This window comes from Musca autumnalis, unplaced genomic scaffold (assembly GCF_047663935.1).
Source record: "Musca autumnalis isolate F117 unplaced genomic scaffold, ASM4766393v1 scaffold_2, whole genome shotgun sequence".
NCBI classification, from domain to species: Eukaryota; Metazoa; Arthropoda; class Insecta; order Diptera; family Muscidae; genus Musca; species Musca autumnalis.
This window is the reverse complement of record NW_027411755.1, coordinates 113,780,848-113,804,412: the sequence shown is the minus strand read 5'-3', so window position 1 is coordinate 113,804,412 and position 23,565 is coordinate 113,780,848.

The following is a 23,565-nucleotide window of genomic DNA, read 5'->3' as shown; positions in this document are numbered from 1 at the left end:
AGAAAAGTTTTGTTTCTGTTTATAATACATTTATTTTGTATTATTGAAATTTTCCGTTTCTTACGTTTTCACTGTAGTTGTTATCGTCTTGTGAGCATTGCAGAACAATATGAACAATATGTATGTACATTTTGAGTCTATCAGCACTAGGTTGAGATATTAAATGTTGTCTTTATATTAAAGAATTTAAAAACAACAACTTTTTGATGAGCATTTACAAAACAAGAGAGGAAATGTAAGAGCAAATAATGGAAAAGTGGGGAAAAATAGGAAAGTGATTTTACATCTCATGAAAATCTTACATATTTTTGTAAAAATAGTGGATGAATATAAGAAACTGCACATGTTTCTTAAGCGGGGTACACACGATCAGTTTTGACTGTCGCTTTTTCGGAAATATCGATAAATGTCAAACTGTCCAGCAACCACAAAATATTTTGTGGTTGCCTGATGACTGACTAAAATGTACGGCCACACTGGCAAGCAACCGATTATTTGAGCAAAACTGACAGTCTAAACTGATCGTGTGTACCCCACTTTATGTGAGGTACCCGTACAATATGAAAAAACAACATCATGAACAAAAATATGTAAAAATTCATGAAATATTTTTTCTGTGTAGCTGTAGTTTCACATTTAAGGTTCCCAGTGGTCAGAAAAATCTGTTGCTTTGGAGAAATAATCACCTCGAAAAACTGCATTTGTTGCATCAAAATGCATAATATATCTAACAATGCCTTTATTTCGTATATTACGCATCATAGCTCTGAAACTGTTACATTTTTCGTTAACTTTTCTTTGAATAAATATCCGCACACATTTTTTGATAAATATATGAACAAAACATTAACATCCAAATATGAAACTAAACAACCTGTGTGAACAATGTTTGAAATATACATATTTTGTAGAAGGTATGATATGAAATACAGCCTGAACTACACGAAATAAGTATTTTAGAGTTACACAGGGTTCTGAAGAATTGCTGAGCACATTGTTTGGGAAAGGTTACATGGTTCAACTACCAACATTTTATCTGCTACTGACCATAATTGCAGAAATTATGTAAACTTTTATATAGTTGATCGATTTTGATGCGCTAGATTCAGTATTTCCTAGTTCTACTGTTTGACGCGTAAGTTCTACTTTAGGGCTACAATATTGCCGAAGACCGCGAAGAAAAATGCTTGTTAGTTCCCGAGATAAAGCCCCGATCAGTGGAAAAAGGGTCGTTTTAGCCCGGTTTAGATGAGGCTATAAAATCCTAACCCAATCTAACAACACGAAACCCAAGGGTCAGAAAATGGCCATTTGGTGTTGTTTGCATTTTCAGTGTTGCACAGTGCTATGTTAACTTTCGAAAATGGGAAAACCCAATAAAATCGGTTAAACAATTTGTGAGTTATACACTTTTTTGTGTTTTAACTTTTGGTTTTTTAATGTATATCCGTCTCTCCGTCCGTCTGTGGTAATCACACTAGCATCCACAAAAATTTAGAAAAAAATTATGCGTATTTTTCCAGAGACAGACGATGTTGGAAGATGGATTATATCGGCCCACGTTTTCGTATAGCCCACATATAGCGGTACCGCTCGAATTCAGATATTTTGACGTTTTTAGCGACAATTTCGGACCGAATTAGCTATAATTTAGCATTTAGGGTTCCCAATGATCAAGAAACTTCTCCATCAAAAAATATGGACATAGGTCCATGTTTTGTTATAGCACCAACATAATAGTACCGAGGGTAAAAATAATATAAATCCGTGGTGAAATGGTGAAGTAATGCCCGTTTAAAGTTTAAAATCAAAGAAAGTCATTTATTTATTTATTTGTTTGTTTATTTATTTATTTATTTATTTATTTATTTATTTATTTATTTATTTATTCATTTATTTATTTATTTATTTATTTATTTATTTATTTATTCATTTATTTATTTATTTATTTATTTATTTATTTATTCATTTATTTATTTATTTATTTATTTATTTATTTATTTATTTATTTATTTATTTATTTATTTATTTATTTATTTATTTATTTATTTATTTATTTATTTATTTATTTATTTATTTATTTATTTATTTATTTATTTATTTATTTAAGTTAAAGGATTTCAATCGGTCACGTTGAAAAAAATTAATTTTTAGGCGCTTCCAACTGCGCCTATTATTAAATGAAACACAGGTTATTCACTTTTGAAGGATTAAACAAATTACTTTTAATTATCTTCAACATTTACAATTATTTTAAATCTCACTTCAAAATTAACAAACAAAATTATTTAATCAACATTTACAATTATTTCAAATCTCACTTCAAAATTAACAAACAAAATTATTTAATCAATTCACTACTAAACTCGAACACGCCAAAGCCAAGACTAACTGTTCTTAGCCAACTTTGTTGGCTCGTTAGCCTCATGGATCATGTTCCACCAACATGCGCCAGTATGCAGACGCTGATAATGCAAAAGTTGTTTCTCATGGTTTGCAATATTGTAACTGGATCGGAAGCGCGTGTTAAAGTTAGAATCGTGGAAATAGCTTATGCTGCGGAATTAATTTTTGGCACAGTGTCGCCAACGTCGTTAACTCCTCCCTCCTTAAATATCTGCGTCCCGCAGATCTGTGAATCTACGGTGGGGAATTGGACACGTAACTTTGGGAGATTTAATTTCCTTGTTTGTTGGTACCACAGCCATCCAATGCAAAAGGTAACTGAGGCAATGAACATAGCGTTAATTCCAATGGTACCATTAAATCTTACTCCCAACTGGTTCAATCGGTTGATGTTATTTAGGCCCATCTCATGGACATATTCTATGTCAAGCAGCAGGTCGTTATGTGTAATATTTACTAGCACTGGTGGTAAGGCTTGAACCTCCGTGATGGAAGTGCTCGAGTAAGAATGATTCCCGATAGTCACCGACTCATTGGAAAGTTGTAGAAGGTATGTGCCATTAAGAAACTCTTTTTTGCTGTTCGACTCTATGAAGCCCTTGTAGTTTGTCATGTAGATAACATTGTCACTCAATAATTCAACAATTTCGTCTTGGGTGTGTCTATATTTACATTTCGCCGATCCGCCTCTGAGAATGGTGTTAAGGCAGTCCCCTTCTTCTAATTTAACCAGGGATGATCTTTTACAAACTGTCGAATTGTTTATAAAAAGGCAGTTATCCTTGATACCATAAGTCTCAGCTTCACTAACAAGGACCCTCTCGAATGGCAGATATATTTGCTTTTCGTCATCAATAGTAGCTCTTGTGAGAAGCAAATTATAAAACTGTTTCCCAATTTTTGGTATTGACAGGATGTACAATAGTAGTGAACCGTTCGTGTAAATTGATGGGGTTCCATATTCCACTGCCTCTATTGCATTGCCATAAGGTAGCGTCTCCAACTCGTCAATTACTCTATTTATCTCCGATTGGTCCAGCAAGTTTGTATTGACAATTCCGCTCTTAGCCAACTGGCAGGCTCGGACAATTTCATTTATTTCATCCCTCAAAATAATGACCTCGTTGATGGTATTTTGTTCTATTAAGGTATAGTCTTTCCCACTCGTGATATTATTCATTCTGCTGATTATTTCATTAATCTTCTTTGTAACCTGGTTGGTCTTCTGTTGGAGCTCTTCGTTAATTTTGTATTGCTCATTATTGTTTAGGATTATACTTTCTTGACTCCTTAGTATATTATCCCAATCCGTTGAATCAGGGCTTCCACCAACCCATTTCCACGCTGATCCGATCCAATTGATTGATCTAAGCGTTCTTCTTTTTACATTTATCAATGCATTAAGGCGTTCTTGCATCTGTAACATGTTGTGTAAAATGAATTCCTTGTTTTTACTTGGCGGGATGTGTCGTTCGATTAGATATGATACATTTGCAGCTGCGTCTATATATTGTTCCAAGTTGATGACATGTATGATCTTGAAGTTCCCATCTACTATCCATCCATTACCAATCTTCAAAGAAACCAGCGGTGTTTTATACTGATAGATTTGCAGGCAATTCACAGAAGCAATCAGGTTGAATGTGATGAAGAGAATTATACTGAGATGCATGATTATAAAAAATACTTTCTGAAAATAGTATAAGTTAATTATATCAATAAAGATTGGGCGATGTCATGATGATGAAATGTGTAGATGAAGAATGATTAAATATTTTTCTTCTTTTTTTTCTTTTTTCAGAATTTACATATAAATTTTTCTCTTTTCATATAATTGGATTATTTTTCTTTGATACATTTTTATTTCCTTATTAATCTTCAAATTCAGAGTAATTATCTGCTTTCTAGTGAATGAACAAACAATAGTCTCTTAAGCCATGGACCAAGTTTGATTATCACAATCAGTAGAAATTACTACTACAAAGATTTTTTGGATTTGTATATTTTATTCTTTTATTTTTTTCTCATTGCAATTCTTGCTTTTCGGTGACTGTCCTTTTTCTCGAGCTTGCCATGGGGATTTCGTATTAGTCCGGTTTAGTCGAGAGCAGGCATGCCTCCCTCGACCTACTAGGGTACGATTTATCCATCCCACTTACAGGAATGCTCTTGTTATGACAGTTATGTTTAGTTAATATTTTTATTTTATTTCAGTTTAATAATAAGGGTTTCCCTTTTTTTCTTTTTTTTTTTTTTTGTTTAAATTCTTCGTTATTACGTTTTGGTTCTCTGTCAGCTAGGTTATGGATAGTTCCTTGGTTTACATTGAACGCTAAATGATGACCTTATATCATACCGCCATCGCATCCGTAGCCCGTGATGCGACTCGTCATTCTATAATATTAGTGCATCACCCGGAAGCTGCCTACCTGAGCTGATTTTCTTTCATTTAGTTATATATAAGAAGTATACTTTTCAATTTCAGGTTAATATGTTAGTTCAGCCAGGTTATGTGTAGTTCCTTGGTTTGCTTTGAACACTAAATGATGATCTCATACCATGACGCCATTGCATCTGTAGCCCGTGATGCAACTCGCCATTCCATGGTATTAGTGCATCATCCGGAGACTGACATACCTGAGCTGATGCTCTTTTATTTTGCTTTATTTTTATATGTAAGTGAGTGAAACAAAAAGGAGCTGTTACAATTTAATATTTTTTCTTTGGACTTTGTCCATTTATATTCTTTATATGTTCCTTGTGAATCCTTCTTCCGCTCCTTGTCAACACCGTTACCCTATTATCCTTTTCAACTATTTCTTTTCTATATAATGCTTTGTTTTTTCCTTTGATTGTTTTGATAGCAACATATATTCTTTCACCCTTTCTATATTTTTTTGGTCTCTGCCTTTTTTTATTCATTCGTGCATTACGAGTTGTCATGTGTCTTTTAAGTAAGAGTCTAAGGTCCGAGTTAACTTTCCTTTGTTCTGATAAAAGGTTTTCATAATTCGCTTTACCATTTCTATTAAAAAATAAGTCACATGGTCTTTTCTTTGTTGTTGAATGAATGGTATTATTATATCTATCGACACAGACTTCAATTAATTCCTTTACTGACAGATTGGGGTATTCAGCCCTTAAACATCTATAAATTTCAATTATCGTCGAGTGTAGTCTCTCAACCTGCTCGTTCACCTCACTTCTTTGTACCGGCGTAAGATATAATTTAATACCTAAAGACTTGATGAACGTTTCAATTAAAGGGCTTAAGAAGCTGCGTTCGTTATCAGTAACAAGAATTTTTGGCACTGTGAAATAATGCAAAACTTTAACTAATTTTTTCCGCACTTGGATCAATGATCTGTCCTTAATAGCAAAGAATTTAGCGAATTTGGTAAACTTGTCTATGCAGGTAATGAATTTTTGTCCTTGAATTTCCATGATATCCATGTGGAGGATTTCGCATGGAAATTTGGGATCAGGTGTTTCTTGACGATGTATTTGTGGAGGTTTTCTGTCGTACTTGCATCTATTACAAACGTCACAGCTAGCAACATATTTCCTAATATTAGCGCGCATATGCGGGAAGTAGAATTGCTCTAAAATTTGTTCACAATTTTCCCTGGGATTACGATGAGCTCTTCTATGCTCGGCTTCGATTATTTAAAATTGACGCTCTTTCGAAGTTATATCTGTAACTAGCCTCTGTGTTATTCTCACTTTATATTTAGAAAAATGATCAATATAAATTTCCTGTATGTCACCAAGAAGACTTTCTGGTGCTTTTATTCCGTTAAGGATATTTGGTCGAAGTTTTTCCTTAAACAAAGTTATAAGTTTTTCTTGCGACCAATTTTGCGAGGAAATGAAATGCCTTGTATAACCACGGTGTGGTTCTTCAATCGCTGTCATGTCCATTCCGATTCTTAGTATAATTTGATTCTTAAACACGTTTATAGGTACCACCACATGGGGTATCAAGTCAGAGGCATCTTGTTCTGCACTGTGAACTGTTGCCGCTGAAGAAAGATCATCGTCCTCTCGCCCCTCTGAAGCAGTTCGGGTCTCATCCGAATTCGTTGTCATTCCTTCACTAGCCGTCTCAGTAGAAGAGTGATACAAGTAATTTGAGGCACTTTTTAACCTTGAGAGGGCATCAGCCACATGGTTCGATTTACCAGGCTTATAAATCAACTCGTGGTTATATTCTTCAATACGCGCTTTCCACCGTTTTAATTTGGCATTAAAATTTCTATTTCCTAGTGCAAACGTCAAAGGCTGATGATCAGTGTAGATCTTTATTTTCTTTGCTCCGTATAAGTAATTTCTGAGATTATCAAGGGCCCATACAATAGCTAGCATCTCTTTCTCATTCGTGGCGTAATTTTCTTCAGTTTTGTTAAGAGATCGAGAGATGTATGCTATGGGTTTGTCCTTGCCGATTTCGCCTTGTGACAAAACGGCACCTAGCGCTGTATTAGAGGCATCCGTCGTTAAATTAAACGGTTTCTCGAAGTCAGGAAAAGACAGTAGCTCTGCTGTAGTAAGCATGGATTTTAGTCTATTGAAAGACTTTAAGGATTCATCATTTAAAGTAATTGGCACTTTTTTAGACTGACTGGCTTTTACTTGGGCATGTTCTCCTCTTGTAAGGTTTGTAAGGGGTTTTGCTACTTTTGCATAATCCCGAATAAATCTCCTATAGTAGGAAGTCATTCCTAAGAAGCTCTTCAATTCTTTCAAGTTCGAGGGGGGTAACAAATTTTCGATGGACTTTACCTTGGCAGGATCCGGTTTGATTCCTTCAGAACCAACGATATAGCCAAGAAATTCCACCTCGGTTTTCATGAAATGTGTTTTGTCAAGATTCACCTTAAGATTAGCTTCGTGGAGCCTCGCAAAAATGGTATCTATATTCTTCAGATGATTTCTTATATTGTCCCCAATTACTATTATATCGTCAATGTAGACAAAACAAATTTTCCCTATGTACTCCCGGAGGACATCATCTATCATTCTCTGAAATATAGCAGGGGCATTCTTAAGGCCAAAAGGCAATCTTAAGAATTCGTATTTACCGTTTGCCGTTGAAAAAGAAGTTTTTGGAATGTCCTTTGGGTTCATGGCTATTTGATGAAAGCCTGATGTGAGATCTATTGTCGTGAAATATTTTGCTTTACCTAGACTAGCTAAAGTCGACGTAATATCCGGAATTGGGTAGGTATCTGAAATGGTTATGGCATTTAGACGTTTAAAGTCCACTACCATTCGATATTGCTTTTCACCATTGGGTTTTGGCTTCTTGGGTACTACCCAAATTGGTGAATTATATGGACTCTTCGAGGGTCTTATTACTCCTTCCGAAAGTAATTCTTGTATTTGTCTCTCTACCTTTTCCCTCATGCAGACTGGATACGGATAGCTTTTAGTATATATTGGTTCGTCTGTATTTGTCCTGATTTCTGCCTGAACGTTCGTTGATGCTAGTTCACTACCATCGAGTGGTCCAAAAAGTGGCTTGTATTTATTAATAAGGTTTTCTATTCTTGTCCTAACTTCTGGTTCATACTCTTCACCTAATACATAATTTGACTCTGTTGTTACTTTTTCTTTTAATGGTATTTTAAAACAATTTTTCAAAACTAAAACATTTTCCTTTCTATCAACTAAAGCACCCAATTCTTTAAGGGTGTCGTCCCCAATTATTCCGTCAAATCTTTTCAGCGTTGGCAAAACGTAAAATTCAACAGGTTCACTTATTCCTAAAAATTTGAAAAATGGTCCAATTACTTTCCTATCTATATCAATATCTCCTCCTACTGATCGAATCTTTACTGGTTTTTCCAAAGTTATGCTACCATGTGATAAGCGTCGGTTGCAAAAGTTCTTGTTGGAACCCGTGTCAATCAAAAAACATAAAGTAGCGCCATTAGCAGAAGGGTATTCTATGTAGGGTAAGCTTGATGGCCTTCCCCCATAAAATTTATTTCGCCTACAGTTTCTTCCTGACAAGTGTCTGTCTCTGAGCCATTCTCAGTCATGGGGTCTTCATCAGAAAAAGTTTCAATATGATAAAGTTTAGATTGTTTGTTTCCTGTGCTTACTTCGTATGCGCCTCTTTTTTCAGCCGTCCTAGGATGATTGATGTAATTTATCCGACGAGATTGAATTGTCCTATCGACATCCATCGGTTCGTGTTTTATGGCCGGATACCGTGGAGGTAACGCTGGCTTATCATAATTTGAATGTTGATTTACACGAAAGTTAGGATTCTTATTATATTCCCAATTGTTAGGCCGAGAATTCTGATTCTGCCATCCCGAATGCCGATGAAATGGTTTTGGAGGCCGTGAAGGCCCAGGACGAGAATTCATTTCAGTGGGGTTCGGACCATTTGTTTTTGTCTTTGCATATATTATGTTATTTCGCATGGTTAGATTCTGCAACTCCAGACAAGCGGAATACGCTTCAGGGAGATTTCCTGGCCGCTGTATTATAATCATACGGGAAAGGTCCGGTTTTAATCCTCGTACGAAAATGTCTAACGCTCTGTTCCTGTACGTTCCGACTAAGGCTTTTATGGTTTCCTCACTGTGGGATTCTGTCTTTAATTTATTGATAATAAGTGAAAGTTGATGATTAACTGTCGAATAGAACTCATCTACGCTTGAAGATCCCTGTGAAAGCTGATTAAGCTGATGTTCCAAGGTTTGAATATCTCGTTTATCAGCATAGTGAAGGGAAAGTATTCGTTTGATTTCTGTCCAATCACTGTCGAATATATTGTATGATACCAGAGCTGTGTCTGCAGCTCCCATAACTTTTTGGCCGACACTTTGTATAATTGCACGATAAATCGGTTTGTCTTTAACTATTTCAAAATCCTTCAGTATAGTTTCCACTGAATGAACCCAGGAAACATACTGAGTTGGATTGCCCTCAAAGGTTCTCAATTCTTTTACGCTATCAGGAAGGCGGCTTATATCTTTCAACTCCGTTTCGGTTCGTGGTCGTTGAAGGGATCCTTCGTCGGTGACCACCGGTGACACTGCGGCAACCTGCCTACTTTCAAGACGCTCTATCCTATCTAAAACATTTCCCAATGCATTATTACTCAAACTTGCTTCTATTGTCCCTATTCTAGCCTCTACCAACTTGATCTGTTCCATAAACCGATTTATGGCTCCAGTCATAGTCGTTACCGTGGCTCTTAGTTCTTCCATTTTTTTGTTGACAAGGGGAGGAGGAAAAAAATAAAATAAAATGTTCACGTACCTGGAGTTTATGAATCAGATCCTTTATGCTTTCACTTTCACTTTCTTTTAATTTTTTATTTTATTTCCTTTTTTAATATATTCTTCAAAAGATTTATAGTTTACTTATTTTGATTTATTTCTTCTTTCAATTTTTAATTTAATTTCAACTTAATATTCCACTTGCGATTTTGATTTTCTTTAGAATTTTCTTTTAATTTTTTTCTTTTCAATTTGATTTCATTTGTAATTCATTTATTTTCTTTTTTTCAATTTGATTTCATTGGTAATTATTTTTATTTCAAATACAATTTCTTTTTAATTTTCTTTTTTTATTTTTGTTTTCATTGGTAATTTTTTATTTCAAATGTAATTTCTTTTTTATTTTTGTTTTGTTCGAGAGTCTTGGCTGTGGTTCGCGACGCGACCGTTTAAAACCCTTTTACTCCTCACGGAAGGTCCGTATTTATCCTGTTTAGAAATCCACTTTTATAATCGTGGATACTTACTAAGGTACGGGTTGCTTCACATTCACCTCGGTAACCTTCTGTAATTATTTTTAAATTTATTGATTACCAGGAATACCGGATTAGCGAAGGAGGAGTTAAAATTTGTGAATTAATTTAAAATTCACAGGACCACTATACACTTAAGTCAGGTCCCTGCTCGGGCGCCAGTTAAAGGATTTCAATCGGTCACGTTGAAAAAAATTAATTTTTAGGCGCTTCCAACTGCGCCTATTATTAAATGAAACACAGGTTATTCACTTTTGAAGGATTAAACAAATTACTTTTAATTATCTTCAACATTTACAATTATTTTAAATCTCACTTCAAAATTAACAAACAAAATTATTTAATCAACATTTACAATTATTTCAAATCTCACTTCAAAATTAACAAACAAAATTATTTAATCAATTCACTACTAAACTCGAACACGCCAAAGCCAAGACTAACTGTTCTTAGCCAACTTTGTTGGCTCGTTAGCCTCATGGATCATGTTCCACCAACATGCGCCAGTATGCAGACGCTGATAATGCAAAAGTTGTTTCTCATGGTTTGCAATATTGTAACTGGATCGGAAGCGCGTGTTAAAGTTAGAATCGTGGAAATAGCTTATGCTGCGGAATTAATTTTTGGCACAGTGTCGCCAACGTCGTTAACTTTTATTTATTTATTTATTTATTTATTTATTTATTTATTTATTTAATTATTTATTTATTTATTTATTTATTTATTTATTTATTTATTTATTTATTTATTTATTTATTTATTTATTTATTTATTTATTTATTTATTTACTTATTTGTGACATCATCCTGCACAGCAAGACTGCTGTTTTTTAAATTACAGTACAGAAATATTACATCAGAATTATATCCGAAAAACTAAATAAAATTAAGAATTACATCATTATAAAGTACTAGCTGAACCCGGCGCCCTTTGCTGCCCCGACTACGATAAAATATAATGGAATGCCATAATTATGTTAACGTTTTTAATATTTTAACGAATAAATATAGGAGATATGAAGGAGTTATATACCTATTCAAGGTTGTTATGGAGCTACTATGGTCTTTTTTTTTAAGTTTCAGGAGGTAACACTCCTTCCTAATGATTTAGATATATCGTAATAAAACATAAATCTTAAGAAGTCTCTCAAAGATATGATACTTAACAGCCTTGGTCAATTCCTTCCCAACTATAAGTACTTCTGTAAATAATGATGACTTTTACTGACTGCTAAGTTTTCAAAATTTCATTGAAATTGAACATACGTAACAAAAACATTAAATCGACCGAAAATATATGTATATGGGAGGTATATTTCTATATGAACCGCTCTCGATATAATTTGTCATATTTATTTTTAGACCAAATCCCGTCTTACATTCACATTTTGTGCATAAAATACGGAAAATCAGCCGAAAATATATATGGGAGCTATATTCTAATCTGAACCGATTTCGGTATAATTTGTCCCATTTATTTCTAGAACGAATTGCGTCACGCTTTCCAAATTTCAGTGAAATTCGAAATATGTAGTGTGTCCAAATCTGAACCGGTCTCGATAGAATTTGGCACATTTATATTTAGAACAAATTCCGTCAGACATCCCAAATTTCAGCGACATTGGACACATATAGCGTGTTTAGAGCATCAAATACAGAAAATCGGCCTAAAATATAGATAGGAGCAATATCCAAATCTGAACCGATTTCGATATGATTTGGCACATTTATGTCTAGACCAAATCCCGTTACGCATTCCAAATTTCACAGAAATTTGAGATAAATAGCGAGTTTGGTTCATAAAATACAGGAAATCGGCCGAAAATATATACAGGAGCTATATCCAAATCTGAACCGATTTCGATATAATTTGGCACATTTATTTCTAGACCAAGTTCTGTAACACATTCCAAATTTCAGAGAAATTGGGCATATATAGCGTGCTTGGTGCATAAACTACAAAAAATCGGCCGAAAATATATATGGGAGCTATATTCAAATCTGAACCGATCTCTATATAAGTTAGCACATTTATTTCTGGAAAAAATTCCGTCAGACTCTCCAAATTTCAGCGAAATTGAACATATACAGCGTGTTTGGTGCATAAAATGTGGAAAATCGGCCGAAAATATATATTGGAGCTATATCCAAACCTGAACCGTTTTCGATATAATTCGGCACATTTATGCCTAGACCAAATTCCGTTACACATTCCAAATTCCAGCGAAATTGGACGTATATAGCGTGTTTGCTGCATCAAATGCGGAAAATCTGCTGAAAATATATATGGGATCTATATCCAAATCTGAACCGATTTCAATATAATTTGGCACATTTATTTCTAGACCAAGTTCTGTAACACATTCCAAATTTCAGTGAATTTGGACATATATAGTGTGTTTGGTGCATCAAATATAATACAGGAGCTATATCCAAATCTGAACCGATTTCAAAATAAATTTGCACATATATTTCTAGGCCAATATCCATCACACATTCTAAATTTCATCGCCGGAAATCGCCGAAAATATATGTATATGGGAGCTATATCTAAATCTGAACCAAACTCGATATAATTTGGCACATTTATTTCTAAAACAAATTCCGCTGCACTTTCCAAATTTCATTGAAATTGGACATAAATAGCATGTTTGGTACATAAAATAATGAAATCGGCCGAAAATATATGTATGTGGGAGCTATATCCAAATCTGAACCGATTTGAATAAAATTTAGTAAATTTATTTCTACACCAAATTCCGTCATACATACAAAATTTGGAGATTGTATCTGTAATAGTTCTAAAGATATTTGCATACAAAATCTAAATTTTTTGGAGGTACCTCCGGTTTTGATGCTATATCTCCAGATCAACGCGAAATTTCAAAAAATGATATAGCCTATTTTCATTCCAGGCCATGTAGCAATGTACCCTAAACATTTCAGTAAGATCTGTTCAGCGGTTTTCGAGTCTATAAGGCACAAACAAACAAACAAACAGACAGACAAACAAATTTCAATTTTATATATATAGATTAAACGTTTATATTACAAAACAGGCCTTAAATACAAAAAAACGAAAAACATGATATATATTTGAAATTTAAGAGAAAAGTTAAAAACAAAACTTGCTATGAAAAATAGTTAATGATGTTATATTTGAATATGTGTGGACTGCTGGTGCCTTGCAGATTATATGGTGAAGATTTTCTCTATATTTACCGTTATAAGATCACTTTACGAAGTTATCTGGGAAAATCATAGGTATTTTCGTTTTCTATGGACTCTAAGAAAACCGTATTGTTGCATGAGAACCCCCGCATTTTTTCTTATAGCACAGTGTAATCGACAAAAATATGGTAAATGTCGATCTGCATCTTTTGGGTCTTTTCAACACATTTGATATGGGACAAATATTTCACTGACCATGGGCAAGTCGTTTACACAATAACCCAGACACTATTTTTATGCAATAAGGAGCAGACATAGAAGCATATATAATTCTGACATACATCTTTATCTTTTTTCTTGTTGACGGGACATAGGATGCTCTTTAGGGCTTAAAATTCTCATGTTGACTACAGAGTTCCAGTCGTCTTTACTCGGGTAATAAAATATCTTCTGGTGATATACGAGTACAAACCTAGATTTCCCATGTGGAGTTAATTTAATGCAGCGCCGATCAGAGAAATACAAACAAAACAAATGCATGTGTGAATGTATGGGTAAAAAAGCAACAACCAAATGATGTTTTTTCTTTGTTTGTTCACGCACAATGTACGTACGGGAGAAGAGCAAATGCAAAGACAACTCAGTGTATAATGTATAGTCCTGCTATATCCCCATACCACTATGTAATTTACTTAGGATTTACCCAGCTAACATTATTTTCCGAATTCGTATCGAATTCGGACAGAATATCTGAAAAAATATCCGATTCTGATGCCGAATTCGGTACGAAAGTTTTATGGACGTGGTCACCGAATTCGGAATGAATTTTCTAAGGAAATTCTTAAAAAATATTAGAGTTTCGCGACGAATTCGGTCCGCATAAATTCTTGGAAAATTCGGAGAAAAATTTAGATTTTTTGACAGAATTCGGTCCGAATTCGGAAGAAAATACTGGAAAATTCGATGAAAAATTTAGATTTTCTTAAGAAAATTCGTCCGAATTCGGAAGGAAATTCTGGCAAAATTCGGAGAAAAGTTCAGATTTTCTTTACTATTTGTGTGCAAGTTAAGCTTAATCTCATATTTGTTGTTTTCAAATTTAAAAACAACCAGTTTAAAGTGGGATGTAGTTAAAATTGATTACTTTTGGGGATGGCAGAGAATACTAGTTTCGTCCAACGCCACTTGGACTCATCAGTTCTCTTAGTTCTTTGCATTGAAGCAAAGAACTCTTCCCCAATTTTATGACGACTCGAGCTCAAGAATAAGTGTGACTGATGAATTCGTTTAAATGCGAATTCAACCGAAACACCTAAAAACTCTCGTAGCCGCATATGTAAACCAAATTAACTACTCCCACTCTGAAAAAAAAAATCGGAAACAATTCTGACGTTGACGCCTTTGATATTGACACAACACGTGTCGTACCGTACTGAACAAACCCCACTCAGAGACAATTTTCTTTTAATGTACTATTTATGGAAGATTATAATTTCAAACATTCTAATGATTTTTCCTGTTGTTATCAAGCATGTTGAAGCTATCAACACTAGCTTGATTTATTATATGTTGCATTTATATTAAAAAAATTGTAAAATTGTATATGCGAATTTTATGACCAGTCATTTTGTTCTTCGACATCAACCGAAAAAAAAATCCCTTTGAAAATCTATTAGAAATCGGAACGAATTCGGAATGACGATTCTTAAGATTCTTTAGAAAATGTGCAGAGATTCTTAAAATAAACTTATAGAAATTCGGTCCAATTTCTTGGAAAATATTAGAGAAATCGGCCACATTTCTAAAAAAATTCAGAAAATCTCAGAAAAATCTGATATCAGAGCCCTCGGAAAAAATTGTTAGCTGGGTATCCATGCCAACAGTCACTTTTATGTCATAGTTGCATTTAACATTGAGTTCCACACGCAGAAGGTTCAGTATTACGTTCAAGCTGCTTGGGGAGCACTTATTAGGCTCAAGTGATATGAATTGACGCTGCTCGTTGCACTTTGTCTAACTTAAATTTTTTATACATGTCGGCTGGTCCAGAATCCAACTCTTTCAAGAATTTAGCTTTAAAAGAGAGATGTAATGTCACCCCATCATGTTCTAATAGCATATAATCGCCAAACATACACCTATTGTAAAAAGCACTAGTTCCGACCTCGCTGGATTCACTCCATGACCACTAACTTTGATCCTATAGACAGTATTGATGAAATATCTATGCATTAGTTTCGACATTAGGCCTGTTCGATAACTTCGCAAGTAAAAAGTATTTGCAAGTACTTGCAACTACTTATCATTTCTCTTTGACTGAACAAGTTTGTTATCGAACAGTCGGATTCCATCAGTCGTCTTCCGATTTTTATAATATAATTGATCCACAAACGAGGTATACCGATTTTTACATTTCTAGTTTGGAAAATTGTTAAACGACAATATCTAAATTTATTGGCATGTGAAGGTATTCACATATTACCCCCCAATGAAATAGGTGTAGTAGGAATGAAACAAATTTCCTCCGGCTGGTTTTCTGGAAACAACCCAGTACGTTTGTAAATAAAGAGAATATGGGGGTGATTCTTTACCTACAGTGAAAGCGTTTCAAAACCGACGGTTAACAAATTATGAATTATTTTTATTGACATTTGCTATTTTTACATTTTTTCTTTTGTAAATTTAGAAAGTTATTGCGGGTATTACTTTCTTAACCCTGACCGTCTTCAGTCCTTACTTGTTTTTTATTCGTCATTAGATTACATATGTATATTGAAAGTAAAACTGTTAATAAATAAATAAATGTTTTTTACACGTCGACATAGATATTTCAATTAAAATATATGTACACCCCATTTGTGTGTATTAAATAGTAGGGAAATATACAGTTCTCAGAAAATTAACTATAACAAACCGATGGAATTTCTAAGGATACATTATACAAATACATATGTACACAATAGCACAAAGGGGAAGAACATAAACGACGTTGGAAATGCTTCTTTTTATTCTTAATTATCTGTTGATATCCATGTATCACGCGTTCCTCGAATTAATTTGTAATCAATATTCGGTAAAGATGAATGGCAGTTCTTTTTAACACATATGGTGGTAACATGCCAGACATGCATATGTATGTATGTCGAGAAGTGTTAAGACAAAATACGAAAATAGACAAATCCACGAAACGTTGATGATATTTTAATAGCCAGTATCTCACGCATGTTTGGCGTTTTTTTTTTTGTGTAATAGCTGCAGACCGACCACACACTGTGCGCTTTATGGACCAATTAATGAGATCGACATCAAATATTTGATAACAACGAATTTGATATTTTGTACAAAACTATAACAGTTTTAATATTTAGTCATTAATCGACGTCTTTCTTTTAGGTACACAGTAAAAGTCGGAAGTTGTTGAATAGCACGTTATGTAGGTTTTGACCCAATGCTTGAAATTCGATATTCGTTATTAAATTCGTTAATTAACTGTTATAATTGTATTTGGTTCAAAGGGAATGGGGATAAAGGTCCTGGACCTATCTTTTATCATATTCATCTGCATTTTTTTAATATTTGTGATGATTTAGTAATGTATGTACATATATTTTTCCCCATAGTGTCCAATTTTTCTGCGATGGAATCCATTACAAGATAAATTTTGCAACAACGCTTGAAAAGATTTAATCAAAAAGTATCCCAACCTTTGCGTATCATTTATGTTTATGTAAAAATTAATGTATTTGGTACGCGTATATTTTTGTGCGATTAAACGCCTGCTATCTTGGAAGTTCTCTTTAAGCAAGCTTACGATGCACAGGTACACCCGTATGTACCCAACAAGAGCTTATGTTTGTGCAACAAAACTTGCTTTTTAGATTATATGCCGTTATGTGACCCCATATTCGAATGCATGTAGATTGAGACAGACATGCTACAACAATGTTTAGACGGGTTTGGAAACCAAAAAAAAAAAAAGAATACAAGAAACTCATCCCAGACATTGAAGTGTATGTCCCACAATGCGATATGTATTTCGTGTGCCATGCATTCGCACATTGTTCAAGTATGCAAACCAGTTGGAAGCCTCTTTACGACTGGGACAGACAAATTAATGTACCAACGCACAAAATTGCATGTTGCGTGCATTTGCATCGTGGCCTAAAACAAAGAAGAAAACATTCATTACCGAGTGTACGATGTCTACGAAATTTGGTCTACAATTGCATCGATGATGAAGATGGCTGGCTGATGGTTTGACGATGAAAATTTATCGTCTCATCATATTCATGGGATTTGAGTGAATTGCTGCCAGTATATGGCTTATCTAAGAAGATATTATCACAGATTTGTAAAGTGTGCAGTTGAGATGCTCCTTATTACCTCGAGATGATTTGAACATCTAATGGCAACGAGGAAAGTAATTTAAAGATCCACTTTTCGTATTGAATTCATGTTAGCGTAAAGGAAATTGCGACATTTTTCTCATTTTTCAGAAAGACTGGATGTTATCACAATAATTTGGTTGTAGAAACCTACGTTGAAGCATAGGTTTGATGATGGGTTGCAATAATTTTGTGGTATTGCCAATTTCAAAATGTATCCCAAAAGTTGGTAGGATTATTTGTTTTGTGTGCGGGTTTAGAGTTTGTTACGTTTGATCAAATGAATATTGAACTGAGCGACAAACTAACCATGTACCGACACCTCATCGCGATAAAAGGCAAAAAGAAAACGTGATTCGGCGTTTATCCGCATCATTTTGTCAGGCTTACTTTTCTTTCTGAGAATACCATTTGTTTTAATTAAAATAATTAACAAAGTGTTTATAAACGATTGCTTAAGTCTGGAGTATTCCCCCATTGGCTTAACTTCATCATTACCTTTGAGAGTAATGTTTACAAAACGCTTGACAGCCTGCAAAATTGTGTTTATAAACTTAATAGTTGTGCACCTACATATATTTTTATTCAAATAGAAGTATTTCTGATTTGTTTTTACACTCCCAGCAAAAAAAATCATCCCAAAATAATGGGTTTTGTAAGGGATTTTTGGCAGCCGTAACTACTTACAAATTCCCCTATTAACCCATTATTTTAACAAGGGCATGTCGCACTAGTTATTCTATGACCACTAGATTTACTAGTTATTCTACGGTCACTGGAAGTTGAAAAATAAGCTATATGATAAAAAAAATATTTTTTTTTATTTTTAGAACAGTTTAGGTGGAATTTGTTTTCAATTTCAACACACTTCATATTTTTATTTTATTTCGCCCCTTACTGGATGTGAACACACGAACTTCTGCTTTGTAGCCGAACACACTACATACTAGGCCACGCACACGAATATTAAGGGTAGTTTCAATGTTTACATGTGCACCACCAAGTGTTCATTGTTTTTTTTTTAACAAAAAGTACCCGGCCGGCGGTGAGCGTTGAACACACAACATTCTGATTTGTAGTCGGACACAGTAGATCTGTGCCACCTTACTCATAACTTAATAGGGAGTAATTTAATTAGTTATTTTTTGTTTACATTACATTGTAATGGGTTACATAGTGACTAACGGATCCGAATTTTTGCTGGGCTGTTTTATTTAACTTGCTTTGGTGTCCGTTTAGTTCAAATCTAGTAACTTATTTTCCACACAGCTACAGTTGACCAATCGAACTAAAACTTTGCACGCTTTTCAGGTTTGGATGATAATATATGAATATGAAAACAAAACCAATATGGATCAATTTTTTCTTAAAGCACCCATATAGCGGTACCACCCGATTTAAAGTATTTTAGAGATTCTATCTTCATTTTTGGGGTTCCCAATGGTACAGAAACTTCGTCACCAAAAATGTTGGACATGGGTCAAGGTTTTGGTATAGATTTCATATAGCAGTACCACCCGATTTCAGGTATTTGAATGATTTTATCATCATTTTCAACGCTCATTGGCTGAAACTTGACATTTGGAGTTCCCAATGGTACAGAAACTTCCCCACCAAAAATTATAAACATAAGTCCAGGTTTTGGTATAGCTCGATTTCAGACATTTTAAAGTTTTATCTACATTTTCGGCCTAACTTGGCTATAGTTTTATTATGAGGTTCTCAGTGGTCAAAAATTTAATTACTGAAGTGTTAAAAATAAAATAGAAATTCAAAAATTAAGTTATAGTGTTTTATTTATAAATGCATTTAATACTAGAAAATAATTTTTCATGATGGAATCTCTCAAGTAAAACACTTGCATTTGAATTAAAAATTGTGACAATATCAAACGGCAAGCGTTTTATTTGAGAGATTCCACCATGAAAAATTATTGTCTAGTTTTAAGTGCATTTAAAAATAAAACGCTGTAACTTAATTTTTTAATTATTTGTTTATTAATTAATTAAAGCAAGTGGTATTCTCATTTTTTATTGTTTTCTTCCTTGTTCTCCAGGTGACGTATGTAGGGGATGAAAGATCCCAAGTAACGGTCCTGACCGGCTTTAACATTGCAAAGCTCTCCCTCTCATCTCAAGTGGACACAGACCTCCCGTAGTGTCACCTGGGGAGCTTCCTTTAACAACATTTAAAGTTAGTGAGAAGAATGTTAAAAACTTGGGTTTGGGCGTCGCCCTAGAAAAAAGCAGCCTACTATGAAACAAGTAAAAAAGTATCAGTCGGCTTGGCCGACAGAGATATACCCTCAGCCTGTGTATATTGAAACAATTTTTTCCCATAAAAACGCATGTATTTAGGGAATTTTGGGCGTTTGAACTGACAAAAATGTTGATTAGGATTAGAGACCAAAAGTTTTGCGGAGGAGATACTAAAAAGAATGGATCTCCAGCCACTACATATGGTACCATAGGGGTTTTTTACAACTTCAGGGATTTTTGCTCAAGAAGTATGGACTTGCCCCTGAAACAACTTTTACCATCGCAATTGAGGCAGCGAATGCAAGTTGCTTCAACAAAAATCAAAGTGATTCGAAAGCAGGTCTTAAAGTGAATATTTATCCGAAATTTTGTGTGGGAGGTACCGGATGGAGTGGCCAAATATAGTCCTTATTTGAACCTGATCTATATCTGGTAGATATATTAAGATGTGTAAAGTATGGTCCAATTCGGCCACTCTCTTCAAGAGTTATCGTACGCACAATTTTACCGAACATTTTTGAACTTTTGTGGAGGAGGTACCTGAAGGAGTGGACCGATATGGCTTATCTTCGAACTTAAACTATGTTTGGACAAAATATTACTAAGACCAAACTTTCGACCGAATCGGCAGACCTGTTCGAGAGTTATTTTGCCCTCCAACCTCCTCACACGGTGTCATAGGGGTTTTTTGCAACTTTCAGGCTATTTTCTCAGGAAGTATGGATTTGCCCCTGATGAAACTTATACCGCCGTATGGAGGGCAGTGAATACAAGTTGCTAAAGCAAAAATCAAAGCGATTCGAGAGATGGTCCTAAACTGAACTTTTCCAAATTTTTGTGTGGGAGGTACCCGACGGAGTGGACCAATTGAGTCCATATTAAAACCTGATCTAAGTCTGGTACACGCTCCACGATGGGCAAAGTATGGACCATATCGGTTACTCCCTTCAAGAGTTATCGTGCGCACAAATTTTCCGAACATTTTCGAACTTTTGTCGGGGAGGTACCGGAAGGAGTGGACCGATATAGCTCATCTTCGAACTTAAACTAAGTTTGGGCAAAATATTACGAAAGCCAAAATTTGAACCGAATCGGTTCATCCGTTCGAGAGTTATCGTGCGCTCCAGCCAGCCAGACAGACAGACAGACGGACGGACATTGCTCAATCGACTCCAAATTGTCTGAAACACATTTCGTCCAAACATACTTGGGGTCTAAAACCATTATTTCGATGAGGCACATTTTGCCCGTATGAAAGTGTATATGGTAATATTCAAAAATGTTTTACAATCGTTGAAGTTGAGGTTCACCATTTAATAAGTCGCGAACTGTCAATATATTTTATATAATATGAATATATTTATATAAATTGGAGTGTTTTAGCCGGGGTCTCATAATATAGACTATAATAAATAAATTACGTGGAAGCTGTGTTGGTGGTAATATAAAAAAATGGGTAAAAATGTGTTGAAGTTAGCAAGTTTTTTTGTGTTTTTTCCTGATTTCTGGTCAAACCAGGGAAAATTCAGGCCTGAGCTCAAAGAAAGAATTGAAGAATTCCCCTTGGGCAACATGGTTCTAATGTATGACTTCTCGATATATACAGTGCATCCCTCTTAAATCGATGCTGACATTTTGAAGTTTTGAAATCGGGGTTTTTTGAATTTTTCTTATAATTAGAGGGCGCAACCAGATAATGAACTAAACTATTTATTGGATTGTAGAACTCGTGATTCCACGTCGTTTGATGTATATCTCATGGGTGTGCTCCGTACAGCTCCCTAGTAATAGGAGTCCAAAATCGAATTTTTGGTGCGTAATTTTTCTTTAAAAACTTATTTTTTGGCTTCAAAATTTACAACTGTGATTCAGGTACCCTTGAACCCCGCGTGATTTTAGTTTTTTCCGCGCCGGATTTAATGAGCCCTACCGCGATCGAGTCCATCCACTAAAACCGCTGATATAGATACCCTGAAAATAGGAAAATAAGCACAATTTTATTTTGACTAATCCGCATACTAAACCGCGATTTCCCTTAAAATTTTTTACATAAATGGAATCCTTTATACGCGATTATAACATTTGTCAAAAAGGTGTGTCATAAGTTACAGAGATTCGGGAGTAGTATTCGTATTTAACAAAAAATAGAATCAGGTAGCACATCCGCGGTTCTTGACGAATCTGTATAAAATTTGTCTTATTGACGTATTTTTAACAGGGGTCACTGAAATCGGATGCGCCTTATAATCATATGAACATCGCGTTATTTTTACCCACATGAAGCATTTTGGAGTAGTAAGATGCAACTGATAGCACACTTTGGTCGCTGAATGAAACATGGAAAAATGCAAACATATTGACAGAGATGCACTCGCTCTATGCGAAAAGCACATGCGCCTCAACTGATTTTAACTATTTCGCGCGTTATACGGTTTTTAACTCTTACGTTTTTTCTTTGATTGTAATGTCAATATCACTCTTTATTTCCTAATTCTAGTGCTTATCACACTAAGCAATTATACTTTCACGATGATAAACTATTCTCCTTGAAGAGGTTTTAGCAAAATAATTCAGGTTTTGTTTGGAAATTTAGCGAAATAGTAGAATAACTCCCAAAAAATGTTCTCAAAATTTTCGTATTAAACCAAAAAATATATTCTTGAAATAATGTTCCAACAATACAATTTTGTCTTTTGCTGTAGCTGAAATATGCAATTTAAAATCCTTATCTATAAAATTTTGGTCTCACATTTTTCTGGACATTGTCTAGATTCTGTACGTATTTTTAATTTATTTTTTAGAGATTTTTATGGACTTTGAGTTAGAATAAATAAAATGTACTCCAAGATTCCTTCATTATTTTTTGATTTTCCGCGAAAATGAAAATAAATTTAGCAAATATTAAGGCGTCTACGGATAGATATTAAGTGTTGTTACCGATTTATATATACATTTTGGTATTACAGGATTCCATTTTATATTTTCGAACTGAATAGACGTATATTTCTGTGTCTTGAAAAATAGAGAAAAAAAAATTTAAAAAAAAACCAATTTTTATATTGGATCTAAAAACCGTTAATTAATACGAATATGGCTGATCCATTGCCTGCAGATGAATGGATATCATCTGAAAACGTGCCTCCTGACAAATCCGGAGATATCAGAAAGTCAAAAAGAATCAACACGAAGATAAATGCAGATATTTCTCAAGATGAATTAATGAATAATTCTGAAGTTTCCATCAATAGTTTAAAGGCTAAAAATGCTATTATTAGATCAAGGACCAAACACAAAGATATTGACGAAAGAAGATTCCATGAAGATGATTCTCAAACTGAAATTTCGGCGACTTGTCCGATTGAAAAGGTTAGTAATAAAGATTCTATTTCGAACGATTTTGGCCAATCTCACACTAAACGGCCAAGAATCAATGAAGCCTCAGAAGTTCCACTAAATTTAAATCAAAACTCTCAAAATCGTTTTTCTCTGCTTGGAGACATTGATATTCTTTTTGAGCACTTAGTTCCAAGGGCCCAACCTTCTCAAGCACCAACTGAAAATGTGATAAATGAACA